Raw genomic sequence first — 13,762 nt, forward strand, 5'->3', positions numbered from 1 at the left:
TATATTATATATTTTTACATTATATTTTTACATTTTATCTAGCTTTATTAGCAATTTGCAAATATGCTCACTATTGCACTCTTGAATGAATGTCTCAGTTTCATTCAGGATTGTATTACAGTATTTAATGGTTCAGCTGTCAGATTACAATGTTAAAGATTTTTCATTTTTGCAAAACACATATATGTAAAGTCTTGATGTTTAAACCATTAGGATATTGTGTAAGTTTGTGGTAACGAAAAAAGTAAAAACAAAGTTAACTAATTACTAGTCTCCTTCCATTCCCACCCCTCCCAACTCCTAATACAGTACTTTGTTTTTTTCCAGTTCTGTGTCAAAGGTGTATCTGCTGGGTCAACTTCAACTTCCCCATGCCATTGTAGAACTTACATAAATTACACTGTGATGAGTCGAATGTACCTCAGTAAGGTTAGTTGTTAAAGGAACAGGGTTTTTTTTTTTTTTTTTTTGAGCATTTACTGTTAGTCTCACTCTCTGCGGTAGCAGATGGTTTATGGGATTGACACCAAAATTATGCCTTTTTGGCTGAAAAATGTTGATGGTTTTACACTTGTAAAGATTAGTAATACAAAATGGGGAAAAAGCTATGTTAGACTAGATTGTACAGCTCTGTAATCCTTGATGAGATAAGTTTGTTAACGAGCTTAGGAGTCAAACAAGACTCCTAAGCAGATGAATCGTCATGACGCATTGCAGCCTAAGTAAACTAATCTCATTTTGAATTTATCACATTGTCTGTTTTGATTATCAGTAACAGCTATTTGGTTTTGGATGTTCTTCCACACAGCAGCAAGAACTTTTCTCTTAGGATAGTGACTGCTGTAATTTTTAGTGTCATAACCTCACAGTTACACACTTAAACTGTCTATGCCGTACCGCCTCTCTGAACATTTTCACGCCAGGAGGCGATCCTCCTTCTCCTACCTCTTTGCCAGAGCAAAACCCCAAAGCTGCTGACACAAACTCACCCAGCGTAATTGAGAAAATAAACAGATGATGGGGGGAAAAACAAAGTGTGTCGCTCATAGAGCTAAATGTTTATCCTGTGCTGCAATATGTTGAAAGCAAGGTTTTCTTCACCTTTTGAGAGCAGAGTTGGATTGGGTGTGGTGGAGCAGTAAGTGATGCTGCAGATAAAGTAGAAAGTAAATAGTTGGGCTTGCTTGAAAACTCCACGTACAATCCATGCCCACTTACACTTTGCAGGTTTAAAGGGTTTGCAACTGGTCTAAGCACACACACATAGCCAGAGGTGTGTGGCTGGGAAATTAAATGTTTATTTTTATAAATAAATTTAGTATTGTAATTTACTAACTGCAGCTAAAGGAATGGCAAGCCTGAAAAAGACATGGATGCATATTTAGTGGGAGGAGGTCTGCTGTAGGAAACACTTCCTCTGTCTGAGGAGTTACAGTTGTTTTAATTATGTAATCTTGTCATCCTCAGCAACCTCAGTCAGCAGTCCCAGTGTTTGCATCCAGGTAGTCGGCCACCTCCTCCATTTTCCCAGCTCTGCACTGTCAGCACTGTACAAAGGAGTGAGCCCAGCTTAGCCACTGCACACTTCAGTTTTTCACCAACACTCTGCAACTTTAATATGCTTAATGGCACTGCCTTTGTCCTCCAAGGACCCTGCTCTTGCCCCAAAGGCAGCTGATTGGCAAGTTGCTGGGCCAGGAGGAAGGTAAAATGAAAGGACACTTTGTGATCCTTATTTCTCAATCCTTAATGTGATTTTTACCAAGACACCAGCAACCACTAAGATGGAATCACCTTTCCCAATGTTTCCCCAACCAATAATCCTATGCCTACCCCATGTCTCATATTTCATAATACAGGGTGAGTGGTTAAAACATTCCCGTAGAAAATGAGACACTCTTGTAAGAAGCCTGTAGGCTATGCCATCAGTCGTTGCTGATTTCTTTTCCGTAGACATGGTTTTGCTGGAGTTTTATTAACTGTAGCTTTCAAAGTACATGGCACTCAATGTTACTTTTTATACTTGATAGAGAAGATTGACAATCATGTCAAACTAAGTTCGCCAACTGTATCCTTTGACACTCTTCTGGCATTACAACAAGAATGGGGGTACCCCAGCTCTCAATATCCATCCATCCATCCATCCATCCATCCATCCATTATCTTTTACCCACTTCTTCCATTTCGGGTCACAGGTGCTCATGTCCAGCAATCACTGTGCGAGGGTCAGGGCACACCCTGGACGGGTTGCAAGTCCATCACAGGGACACATAGAGACAAACAACCACTCACTCTCTCACACCTATGGACAATTTAGAGTTACCAATCAGCCTAACATACGTGCTTTTGGTCTGTGGGAGGAAACCAGAGTACCCAGAGAAAACCCACGCATTCACGGAGAGAACATGCAAATTCCACCCAGAAAGGCCCCTGGACCGGGATTTGAGCCAAGGACCTGCTTGCTGAGAGGCAGCAGCTCTGCCAGTGTGCCACCGTGCTGCCCCAGCTCTCAATATGAACTTGCAAAACATTAGGGTAAAAGTTAAACAGTAGGGCAAAGGTCTTTAAGACAGTAAGCATTGCTGACCCAGTAGCACATTTTTAGCTGAGAAAAAGAGGCAACTTTTGACCAAACCCTTTTAACATTACATCCCTATTATTCCTGGGGGCTCTACTGTACAAATGATTACGGTACAACTTCCTGTCAGACACCTGAAGTAGCAGTAAGCATTGGTTAACCATGGTAGTGGAGCATGGACTGTGGCTTATTTGAAAGTAATTTGCATTCAGTTTAGCAGATAAAACACTGTTGTTGTTTTGTTTACATTCATTTAACACCACAAAGTTTACTAAAATAGCCATGCTGAGTTCAGGTAACTGATGTGCTGTTTGTGGCTGCAAAAACAACCAGACCAAACTAAACCAGTGTCTACAAGTGTTTTGAACACGGACCCAAAACAAAATGAGTTCTTGTGAAAAGTGGTATAGTTTCCATTGCCTACCTACAGATGAGGAATTTAGAAGAATGTAGCTGCAAAAGCTGAACTTGAGACCACCCCCAAAACACTGCATGTGTGTTCATTTCACTTTGTTGACAAATGGCTGATGGAGGAAAACCTGCATCCTACTTTGTGACTGGACTACGATAAACCACCGGAGAAGAGACGCCAGATCCTCCGAAGGATTGAAATCAGGGAGACAAGATCACGTATAATTTCAAGTGTATGTAGGGCACAGCATTATAATATTTGTTCATCTTTGGTATTACAGTTTTCTCTGCAATTAACCCAAGCTCAGTGTTGGAGGACTTTAAGGCTTTGGCTGGGGTCAGTGTCTGCTTTAAGGTGAACAAGACTGTGTCCCACCTCTTTTAATAAAACACGACCAACCTTATTACTGTTCAGATACTTATACTTCTCAGTGCTTTTCAGGTTTTTCATTGCTTCACCATCGAAAGAACCGAGTCAGTGAAGTAGCTAAATATGCTAGTAGATGTAATCTGCGGCCACTTCTTCAGGTCATCCTCCCCTCCCTCATCTGCAGTTGGCAGCGGTATGATTATATTGTCCTGTTTGAGCTCTGACAGGTGGTGTTCCCACATGTTTAAATTAAATCCACAATGCTTTAAGAAACTACATTAGCTCGTTCTGTTTGCACATAAACAAATGCTGGTTCTGGTCCGCACCAGAAGTCTCACCCATAATTCACGCAAGGCACCATGGGGCCTAGGAATAAGGTGGATACTCTTATTTAGTGTGTAAACTAGTACTATAACTTCTCTTGCTGGCAACAGACTTTGGCATACAGTAGTCCCTCGCTACTTCGCGGTTCGTTTTTCACAAACTCGCTCTATCACAGTTTTTCAAAATAAGATTGGACATGACACACAATTGGTTGATGGATGGATGAGCCGCATGATCTGCATGGATTTTTTATTTAAAATAAATTATTTTAAATTATTTAGCACCTGCTGCACCTGTGTGCAGCCCACAGCTGCAGGAGAAGCTTCCTCCTGCAACATATCAGATCTCCGCTCTGCAGCAGAGAAGTGGGCGTGGCCGAGAGCGCTGGCAGGTGGCAGAGAGCTGAGATCATGACATGCTGTGCTCTTTTAGAGTGTTTAGAGTTTAGAAAATTGTTGGGGACATTGCAAGAGTGTGAGAAGGGTTTAAAATGCCTTAATATATACCTGGGTAACATAAACTACTACTTACTACTACTACTTTGTGTACATAATTTCATTCCATCTCATGTACCACATTAGATCAAGGTCAAGGTTCTGTACTGTCATTCGCATCACATGTGGTACATGTGGTGGAACAGAATTGTGTACACGGGGTTCCAGTTACATGGGATGATGGTAATGACAATAAAGTTTACTTGAACTTGAACTTGGACTACTGTATCCCTACTTAGCAGTTTGGGGTCCCAAACCCCCGCGATAAACGATGAATGACTGTACTTTTTTTTTCAATCTTTTAAAAAAAGTTGACCATAATACCAAGCATACCAGTGATTGTTGTAACATTTTCTATTGAGAAATCCAACAAATCTTTTGTTATTTTAATGCCTGTTAAAGATATTTGCCAGTGATACCAAACAGCTGAACAGCAAACTAAGCATTACATTGGTTGTTGTGTTAGTACAATGTTGTGAATGTATAAGTGCTTCTCATACCCCTTAGTTTCAAGCATACCTCTAAAAAAATCTCCATTTCAAGGTCCAAATAGTCCTATCACTTTGTCCTTGTCCTATCTCAGTATAAATGGGCAAACCTTGACGTCGGGTGGACAGGTTAAACACACGGGGCTAGAGATACTGAGTAAAGGGAAGTAGTGAAATGGGATTTTGATGTGTTCTCTGTTCTGCAGAACTTTCTGTCTCCTGAGAGCCTCCATGCTGTGATTCTGTGTGGGTAGCGATCCGATGCTCATTTAGATTCTTCGTACAGTAGCTGGAGTGGCAGTGCTAGTTTCCCTCTCAGCCCCTGAGTAGGGTGTCCATTGCTAGATGTGCCCAAATTACACAGAAGAGTGAGATAAGGGAGAGGCCTTATAAGAGATGTGGAGTGAGAGAAAAGTGGAGTTGGAATGGTTATAAAGTATAGAAATTGATTTGTCTGAGAAAAAAGTGAGCGACACACCAAGACATTGTTGCTGGATGTGTAAAAGCACAATTTTAAATTTAGTTTAATGACCAGCAGTGACAAGATTGTAAATCTTGAGTGAAGTTGAGTTAAATTTCTCTGCAATTGTTTTTGACAGAGCCAATAGTGTGTCTTGGTCACTGTGTAAGATGAGGTTTTGTGGGATCAAGTTGTCTTTTTGGCTGAAAGAAGAATAGAATTTCATTCATTGGTCACATTAAGTGTTTGTTGTCAACATCGTAGAAACACAAGTCAGAGCTCGTGCGTTTTTTAAGTCTTTTATTTGAGCACTACCTTAATTTGTTTTGTAGGTAAAACTGCAGAATCTTAGAAGCTGCAGTTTGTCGAGACTTTCAGTGTTTTGTCCTGTCAATCCATGAAATGCATGGTTTATTGCTTTTCTGTGTAACTATACTCTTCACATTATCCTCTGTGCAGTTTTTCACTGCGAGTAGAAAGCTACACTGTATTTTGACTCTCATTTGCCAAATCTCTCATTTGACTGTCATCAAAACACTAAAACTACATTTTTATCTTTCAAAATCCAAAGCAGTCCGTGAGTGAGACAATCATTAATTTGTTTATGATCACGCTCTATATCAGGGGTGTTCAAAGTGTGGCCCAAGGCCTATTTTGCAGCCCTTTAAATGATTTTGTGTGGTTCACAACTGCCGTTCAGGAATTATATACTTTTGGCACATAGACTTAAGTTGATGCAGATGTAGACCTGAAAATTTAATGGTGATACTTTTAAAAAAATACAATTTTTAGGTTTAACATTACAACAGATTAACAGAATCTTCTCAAAACAAGCAATATTAAGTATAATAAAACATTTGGCTAGAATTTATCCAAGTGTTTTAATTTACTTATTTATTTTTCATTTCATGGTACAAAGCACCACAAACCTTTACTGACTTCTAACAAAAAGTAGATTTGTGAATCATTCATAAAACTTGTTTTAAAAGAAAAATAAACAAGTTTATTAAATAATCAATGCAGTGAAATTTGACATATTTAAAGGAATATAAATTGGGCATAATCTACTTAAAGTTGATCAACTTTATTGGTGCCCCTTAGTCAAAAGTAAACACCGTGCTGACTTTTTTTTGAGTGTGTCTACATTTAGAAATGAAAAGGTCACTATTAAAAATTGGGTTGCCACGTCCAAATCCAAGATGCCATATATCTATATATCTATATCTATATATATATAGATATAGATATATATATATTTACCACCCCAAATGTGCCTCAAATGATTGTGGTGACTTTTGGGGTGGCTGAGGATTAATCTACGGTAAACAAGGCCACCAATGACCACCCCCTGGCTCTGCCATTGCACCTGGTTGTGGATAAAATTGCTCCATCTGCTCACCAGGATCTGTCCCTCTGCGCCGCCTTCTGTTGCAATATCGCTGAATACTGAATATTTGTGACCTAGTGACCAGTGTGCTGTGCCAACCAAAATAATCACACAAATTTTCTTAAATGTTGAAAACTCAAGCGACAAGATTTTGTACCTCTGCGACTCCAGTGAGTAAATTGAGAACCCCTGTGAACTTTCCTGGAGATGCCCTCACAGATGCTGTTTGATTACTAGTTGTCTGCAGCCACAGCCACCCTAAGAGGCTGACTACTCTGGTTTTTTAATCCATGTAATCCGGGTAAAGCAGATTTGAAAATATATATCCTGTCACACCAAATAATTTATTTATTTATTTATTTTTTTTACAACCAAGCCAAGCATGAACAATTAAAACAATTATCTAAATTAGATTTCAAAATCATAAAGAAAATGAGCAGCGTTCTCTTCAAACAAGTAAATATTTAAACAGGAGAAAGGTTTATGCTGATTTCTAAGTGAAGCTGAAAGCCCATTAATCTTCATTGTTTTTCAACCAAACACCTACTGAGACTTGCCAGGCCACAATGAGAAAAATAAAAACCAGTGGCTTCCATAACGTGGTTACAGGAATTTAGCCTCTAAATGAGTCAATGTCTGTTTATATAGTTTTAGTGAGTGTCTGACCGTAAACTTTCTTTGACTGCTGAGCTTGTTCTTTAACGTTTTTCTTTTTGCTGTATTTCTTTTGATCCTTTTCAGCTTTGACCATGTGCTCAGTTTGAGGACTTGTAGTCAACTTTTGGTGTCAGTAAAGAACGTTATCCTGCTTAAACATTTTTCAGTCAGATCATCTGGTCATTTTCTTTTTTTGTGCTGAAACGTTTCGCCTTCGGTCCAGAAGGCTTCGTCAGTCAAGGAAACACACAACAAAACTGATTCTTCCCTCAACAGCTTACTCCAAAGTGGAACAAACCAGTTCTGCTTGTGATAAGATGGTCTCTTTGGTACGCCCCCTCCTCCATTGCCGGCCCTCTTCTTTGTTGACAGTCTTGTCAAACTGGTTGAAAACAACAAAGTCCATGCTCAATTATTGAGCATGGACTTTGTTGTTATCCTACTTACTTTACTTCAGATTTTTGCCATCTTTTGATTAGATTTTCAGTTTAGCTGCTCATTAGGGCAGACTGGTGTTTCCACGAGATTAGGAATTTTCCTCTTTTTTTTTTTTTTTTTTTTTGCAAAAGGCTGTACTACATTCACATAAAAAACAACAGTATTAAAAGGCCTTTCAAATCCTGAAAACTATATTATATACTAATATTGTTAGCTTTATTTTTATGTAAATGTTCAATATGTACGTTTCAGCTGTGTTTTTCAAATTCAAATAGCTGCTTAGCTTTTATTATTAACAAAAAAATGTAAGATTTTCAGGTTGTCATGTCCAGTTTTGTTTGCTAGATTGGTGTCAAGAGTTCAGAGCTTTTAAAGTGGAGTTCTGTTGAAAGGTTATAGCTCTTTGAATAAACTCATTTTGGAGAAATAGAGTTTAACACAAGCTAATGTCAGAGAGGAGAGGGGCGGAGCTGTCCACTGACCACTACCTAGTGGTGAGTTGGCTCCGATAGTGGGGGGAGGATGCTGGTCAGACCTGGCAGACCCGTACTTATTGTGAGGGTCTGCTGGGAATGTCTGGCAGAGCCTACCATGAGACGGAGCTTTAACTCCCACCTCCGGGATAGCTATGAACACGGGAGGCAGGGGACATTGAGTCCGAGTGGGCCATGTTCCGCGCCTCTATTGTCGAGGTGACTTATCGTAGCTGTGGCCGCAAGGTTGTCGGTGCCTGTCGCGGCGGTAACCCTCGAATCCGGTGGTGGACCGGCGGTGAGGGATGCTGTCAGGTTGAAGAAGGAGTCCTATCGGGCCTTTTTGGCCTGTGGGACCCCAGAAGCAGCTGATGGGTACCGGCGCTCCAAGCGGCATGAGGCTTGGGTGGTCGCTGAGGAAAAAAACTCTGGCGTGGGAGGAGTTCGGAGAGGCCATGGAGAATAAAAAAATGTTGTGCCATTAGATGCTTGAGGAAATCAAGCTCAGTACCTGAAACACTTAGTTTAGTGTTTAAGTTTGATTAGCTGTGGCAGCCATCTTTGAGTGATTTCATTAGTTATGTGATTGTAGTTTTACACCCATTGATAACTAAATGTTTCAGTAAAATCTTAGAGATTCATGACATATTTTGCTCATAGACAAAGTGTTGTGCCTGGCTATACATTTACAGTTACATGAGCTGAGCACACAAAAAAGTCCCTTTTCAATTTAATTAAAACATTAAGTTATATAGTGTTAATCAGTGAGTTTTAAAGGTGATTTAAAGCAGGTGGAATTCTTTTTACTTTATTTTTTATTACTAGTTGAAGAATTGTAGCATTTATCTCTTACTGATCCCAGGCCTTTCAGCTGGAGACCAGGTGGAAATATTGAACTACTTCACTTGCTTCATTTTTCACTGCTATCACTGTGTCGCCCCTCCAGCGCCAGTGTCAAGGTTCCACCCTCTGAAGGGATTGGCTGCTTTTTATGAAAATACATATTTAAACCTGCCTCTCATCTACAAAACCCCTCAACTTCAACTCATTATATCCCTAATTACCCCCTCCCCCAAACAAACAAAAACTAATAAAATAAAATAAAATGCTCTTGCCATACAAGAGCATTTTATTTCATCATCTAGCATATTTGATTTCAGACGTATTGTGACTATACTCTTTCAGTTTGATGCCACAGGCTGAGCTTCGGTTAACATTTCATAACTTTGCTTTCATTTAAAAAAAAATATACATTTGCAGATAAAGTTACAGTCAGGTGGTTCATTCAGTTGACAATAATACTATTCTGCAAAGACGAGCCAAAGAAATGCTCATAAACTATAATTTTATATAGATTTCCATGGGTGTGTGTATATCGATGAATTGGCACTAATGAAGTCTGTCTTAGTTCGGAGATGGTGCTTCACTTTGTATTGGGTGACAAAACAAACAAGCGAAAACTAATGAGAAATCTAACAAGGTGGAGTCGGGTCCCCTGGACGGGTTCCTCTTTGTTGAAACATTTCGTCTTTCATCCAAAAGACTTCTTCAGTCTGAGGAGCTGCAACAAACTCAGTCTTGGGAAAATCTGAAACTGAGACTCTGAGACTGAAAGTAATGGGAAATCAATAATTTTAGTCCCCAATCCCACATCACTGGATGAACTGCTCTCCATAACTCTGTTCAACGTGCTGCTTTTCTTCTCTTCTCATTATTTCTATTTTCTGGGCTCGTCTCTGCAGTGTACTTTGCAGACAGCATCTCTATTTTAAGGAAACCTTTGTCTCTGTGCTTCATATTCAAATGATCAGGCTCACAGGCAGGAGGATGCAGCTCTAAGGATGAGTAGGATGGGAGCGGGAGGGGGGCGGGGACCAGGCAGAGCATTAGCTTTTCAGTTTGAGTTCTCCTACATAAGGTTTTTACGGCAGTGACAGCTGGAGGAATGCACCCCCTTATTTATTCTCACACGGCGGGTCGCTCGACCTTCGTGCCTGATTACTTTCAAGAGCCATGTTTGCAATTTTGATGGTCAGTGTAAGAAAAAAAATCAACGCATGTGCAGTCAGAAGCAGTGTGCTTGGATTGGTTTGATTAAAAATACCTTGAATTAAATCAGAACTGGTTTTCCTCAGTGGTCAGATTAGACAGCACCTCTCCGCAACAAAAGGCTCTTGTGAAAAACACATCAAGCTAGGACTTTTACACCTTCTGGCTGCCTTGGTGTGATTTCTGAATGGACTGAAGTGTGATGGGGTTCGAAGCCAATGCACCTCCGATGCGCCTTTAAGCTGCAAAATAAGGTAGTAACAGAGATGAAATGGTTGACGTGAAAAGTTGAGCTAGCTTTTGTGTTTAATGTGAATAAGTGATGTACACTTTCTGCAACCACCCAGACTCAGGATTCCAAGTTGGGTTTGGTTTATTTGTCATATGCTAATCAACACAAAGTCAACAATGCAATGAAATGCTGAGGACGAGAAGAACTGTCTCGACTCAGCAAAAAAAATCAATAGCAACAAATACCAAAGCATGCAACAAAAATACAAAAACATGGTGCCAAAAGTGAAATTGGCAGTGAGGTTCTTTCAGCAGCATGTTTCTGTTAGCAGCATGGTCTTGTGAGCAGGTCCCGTTAGCAGCATGATGATAATAAAGACTGCAGCAGCTGCCTTCCCAGACTGTCCTCCAGAACTGGTTCCGGCAGACAGAGAACATCCCAGGCTTCCCCACGGAACCAAATGGGTTCGTAGAGTTTGGTCTGTGCAGGCAGATGGAGGATCATGGAGACCACCTCCATGACAGGCCTGAGCTGTGAAGAGCTGAACCACGATGGCACGATGGCAAGGCAGCAACACAGAAAACTCAAAAAGTGTGTCGCAATCAAACCCGTAGCGTAGCGTGAGTGTACAGTGTAGTCGCAGAAAAAAAAAGGTTAAAACAAAAACAACAGGAACAAAAAAGATGAGTCGAAGCGGAGCTCCTGTCAGTGCTACCATTCTGCGGCACACGTGACGTCAGAGTCGGTCCATCCATCCATCACCTTTACCGTGACTTCACAGTGACTGTAAGTCCAAATCAACAAAGTACATATTCATTTTGGAGGAGAGCTCAACCATTTTTTTTATGTTTTTGTAACGTGCAGTGTATCGGGCAACAAGGTGGCACAGCTGGTAGAGCTGTTGACTTTTAGTGAGAAGGTTGCCAGATTGAATCCCAGCTTGGGGCCTTTCTGGCATGTTCTCTCTGTGCATGCATGGGTTTTCTCCAGGTACTTTGTTTTTTTCACATAGACCAAAAACATGCATGTTAGGCTGATTGGTAACTCTAAATTGTCTCTAGGTGTGAGTGAGAGAGTGAATGGTTGTTTGCCTCGTTTGTCTCAATGTGTCCCTGTGATGGACTGGAGACCTGTCCAGGGTGTCCCCCACCTCTCACACAGTGATTGCTGGACATGGGCACCAGTGACCCCCGTGACCTGAAAAGAAAGAAGCGGGTGAAGATAATTGATGGATGGATGGATATAAAGGTGTATATTCTTAACGATTGCTAATTGGGGTGAGAGTTAAATTTGTGAACTTCTTGTTATTTGTGCTGAACACACAGATAAGTTTGAATAATGTTATGACAAAGACGTCCGTCACAAACCCATGAAAGCAGCTAAGTTCTGCGCTAGAACTCTTAGTTCTGTACGACTTGCTTCATTTCTAAAAATAAAAAAATCATGTTTATGCAACACAAGACCAGTTTTTAATTAGCCAAAGGTGGCTTGAAGAAAGAATGATCTTTGCAGCCATTTTGCTAAACTGTTTTATGAAAAGCCTAAAGAAAACAGTTGTTGACACATTCCTGTGTCTGCTGATGCAAAGTAAGCCAGTTGGTTTGCATTTAACTGAACCGCATTTCACTTACCGGTACATGTCTTTAATCACAATTCTTTTAAAAGTGGAATAATGTTAACAAAAAGGAATTATCTCGCCTCACAGTAACTCTGCTGCTCTGCAGTGTGTCCGGGGCAGACTGTGTAAACACATTCTGTAGTAACATAGTTCTTGGTGGTCACTTGCACTGCGTTACATAAAAGCAGGATCGTTTAACACGTTTAGTACAGAATAACCATTTTCAGTTTTTTTTGGTTGTTTTGTTCTTGTCCTTTTTGAACAAAAGTTAAAATATTTGAAGTGGGATTCTGTGGAAAATATATTTTTCAATTAATGCTTGTCAATTATCCAGCCTTTTAAAATGTTTTTGGTTGGAATGTGTAAGCTTCTAGCCTGCTGGTGAAGATTCTCAGTTTCTTTAGGGACGTTGTATATATTGGATTAGAAAACGGCAAATATTCCTCACCTTTGTTTACAACCAAGTTTGACAATCAGTTGTGGAAGTTCTCCAGTTAGAGTTTAGATTATCACGGCACAATCATTTACATATGATTTTATCGCACCCGTAAAGTTAGATTTAGAAAAAGGGTTACATAAAGCTGACAAAAAAAAAAAAAACACTTCCTGTTTTACCCTGGTGCAACGCTGCATGTTATCAGCGATACAAACATAACTTTAAAACTGCTAGGAGGTAGGAGGGACAGTAACATCCATTTAATGGGCTGATAACATCGGAAGCCGCTGGATTATTTTATTGTTGTGTGCTGAGACACACAAGTGAACTCGTCTATGTTTGCATGTAAACAAACAATTTGTAATTGATGGCAACTAAACAGATCTCTGCTGATTTCGCTCACTTATTACAAATTATATTGTAAACGTTTGGTAGTGAATGATGCATATTTACTGGTTATTTTCATCATAGATAATACACACATACTAAACATTATACACAAAAAATCAAATAAAATACAATGTGTATTCCAACATCATGCCTTTAAACCATTATAGTTGATTGTAAACATGCTGAAGTGTTTTCTTCTTTCAGCTTTTCCCTCTTCATGGGTCTCCACAGCGAGTCATCCTCCTCCATCTCTGTCCTCTGCATCCTCTGTCCTCACTCCAACTACCTCCATGTCCTCTCTAACTGCATCCATATATCTCCTCTTTGTCTTTTTCCTGGCAGCTGCATTTCTAACATCCTTCTACCAGTATACCCACTGTCCCTCCTCTGGACATGTCCGAACCATCTCAGTCTGGTCTCTTTAACTTTATCTCCCAGTTGTTCAGCCTGTGCTGTACCTCTGATGATCTCATTCCTAATCGTATCCATTCTTGTCACTCCTAAGGAGAACCTTAATATCTTAATCTCTGCTGCTTCCAGTTCGGTCTTTTTGTTAATGCCACTGTCTACAAACCCAACAACATAGCTGGTCTCACCACTTTCTTATAAACCTAAAGTTATGTAACTTAAAGTCCTGTTTATACTGGAACTGGAAGGATTTTTAAAATCCTTCTTTTATTATTGTTTCAGTTTTACACCCACACAAAATTAGCATTTTAAGAACCCCAACACAGTATTATTTTAAAACCAGTTCCACAGGGAAAAAAGTCTTCAAAAATGCCAACTTTGTTTTCTTGTAGACATAATTTTATACCCCACCTCTAATTTAACCTACAATTCAAGGACTTCCTGTTCCTCTTGCCATGTTGACATTTAACACTTGGTGTGTATGTTTTATGTGCATGCTCCACTATCTATCTATCTATCTATCTATCTATCTATCTATCTATCTATCTA

At 39.9% G+C, this 13,762-nt stretch overlaps 1 long non-coding RNA gene across 1 annotated transcript in view; it reads left to right on the forward strand.

Annotated features, from left to right (window-relative positions):
• Window positions 1-13,762, forward strand: part of LOC119410138 — a 54,961-nt gene that overhangs the window by 20,318 nt on the left and 20,881 nt on the right. The gene's annotated exons all lie outside the window — the stretch shown is intronic.

This window comes from Nematolebias whitei, chromosome 5 (genome assembly GCF_014905685.2).
Source record: "Nematolebias whitei isolate Nwh7 chromosome 5, NemWhi1, whole genome shotgun sequence".
NCBI lineage: Eukaryota > Metazoa > Chordata > Actinopteri > Cyprinodontiformes > Rivulidae > Nematolebias > Nematolebias whitei.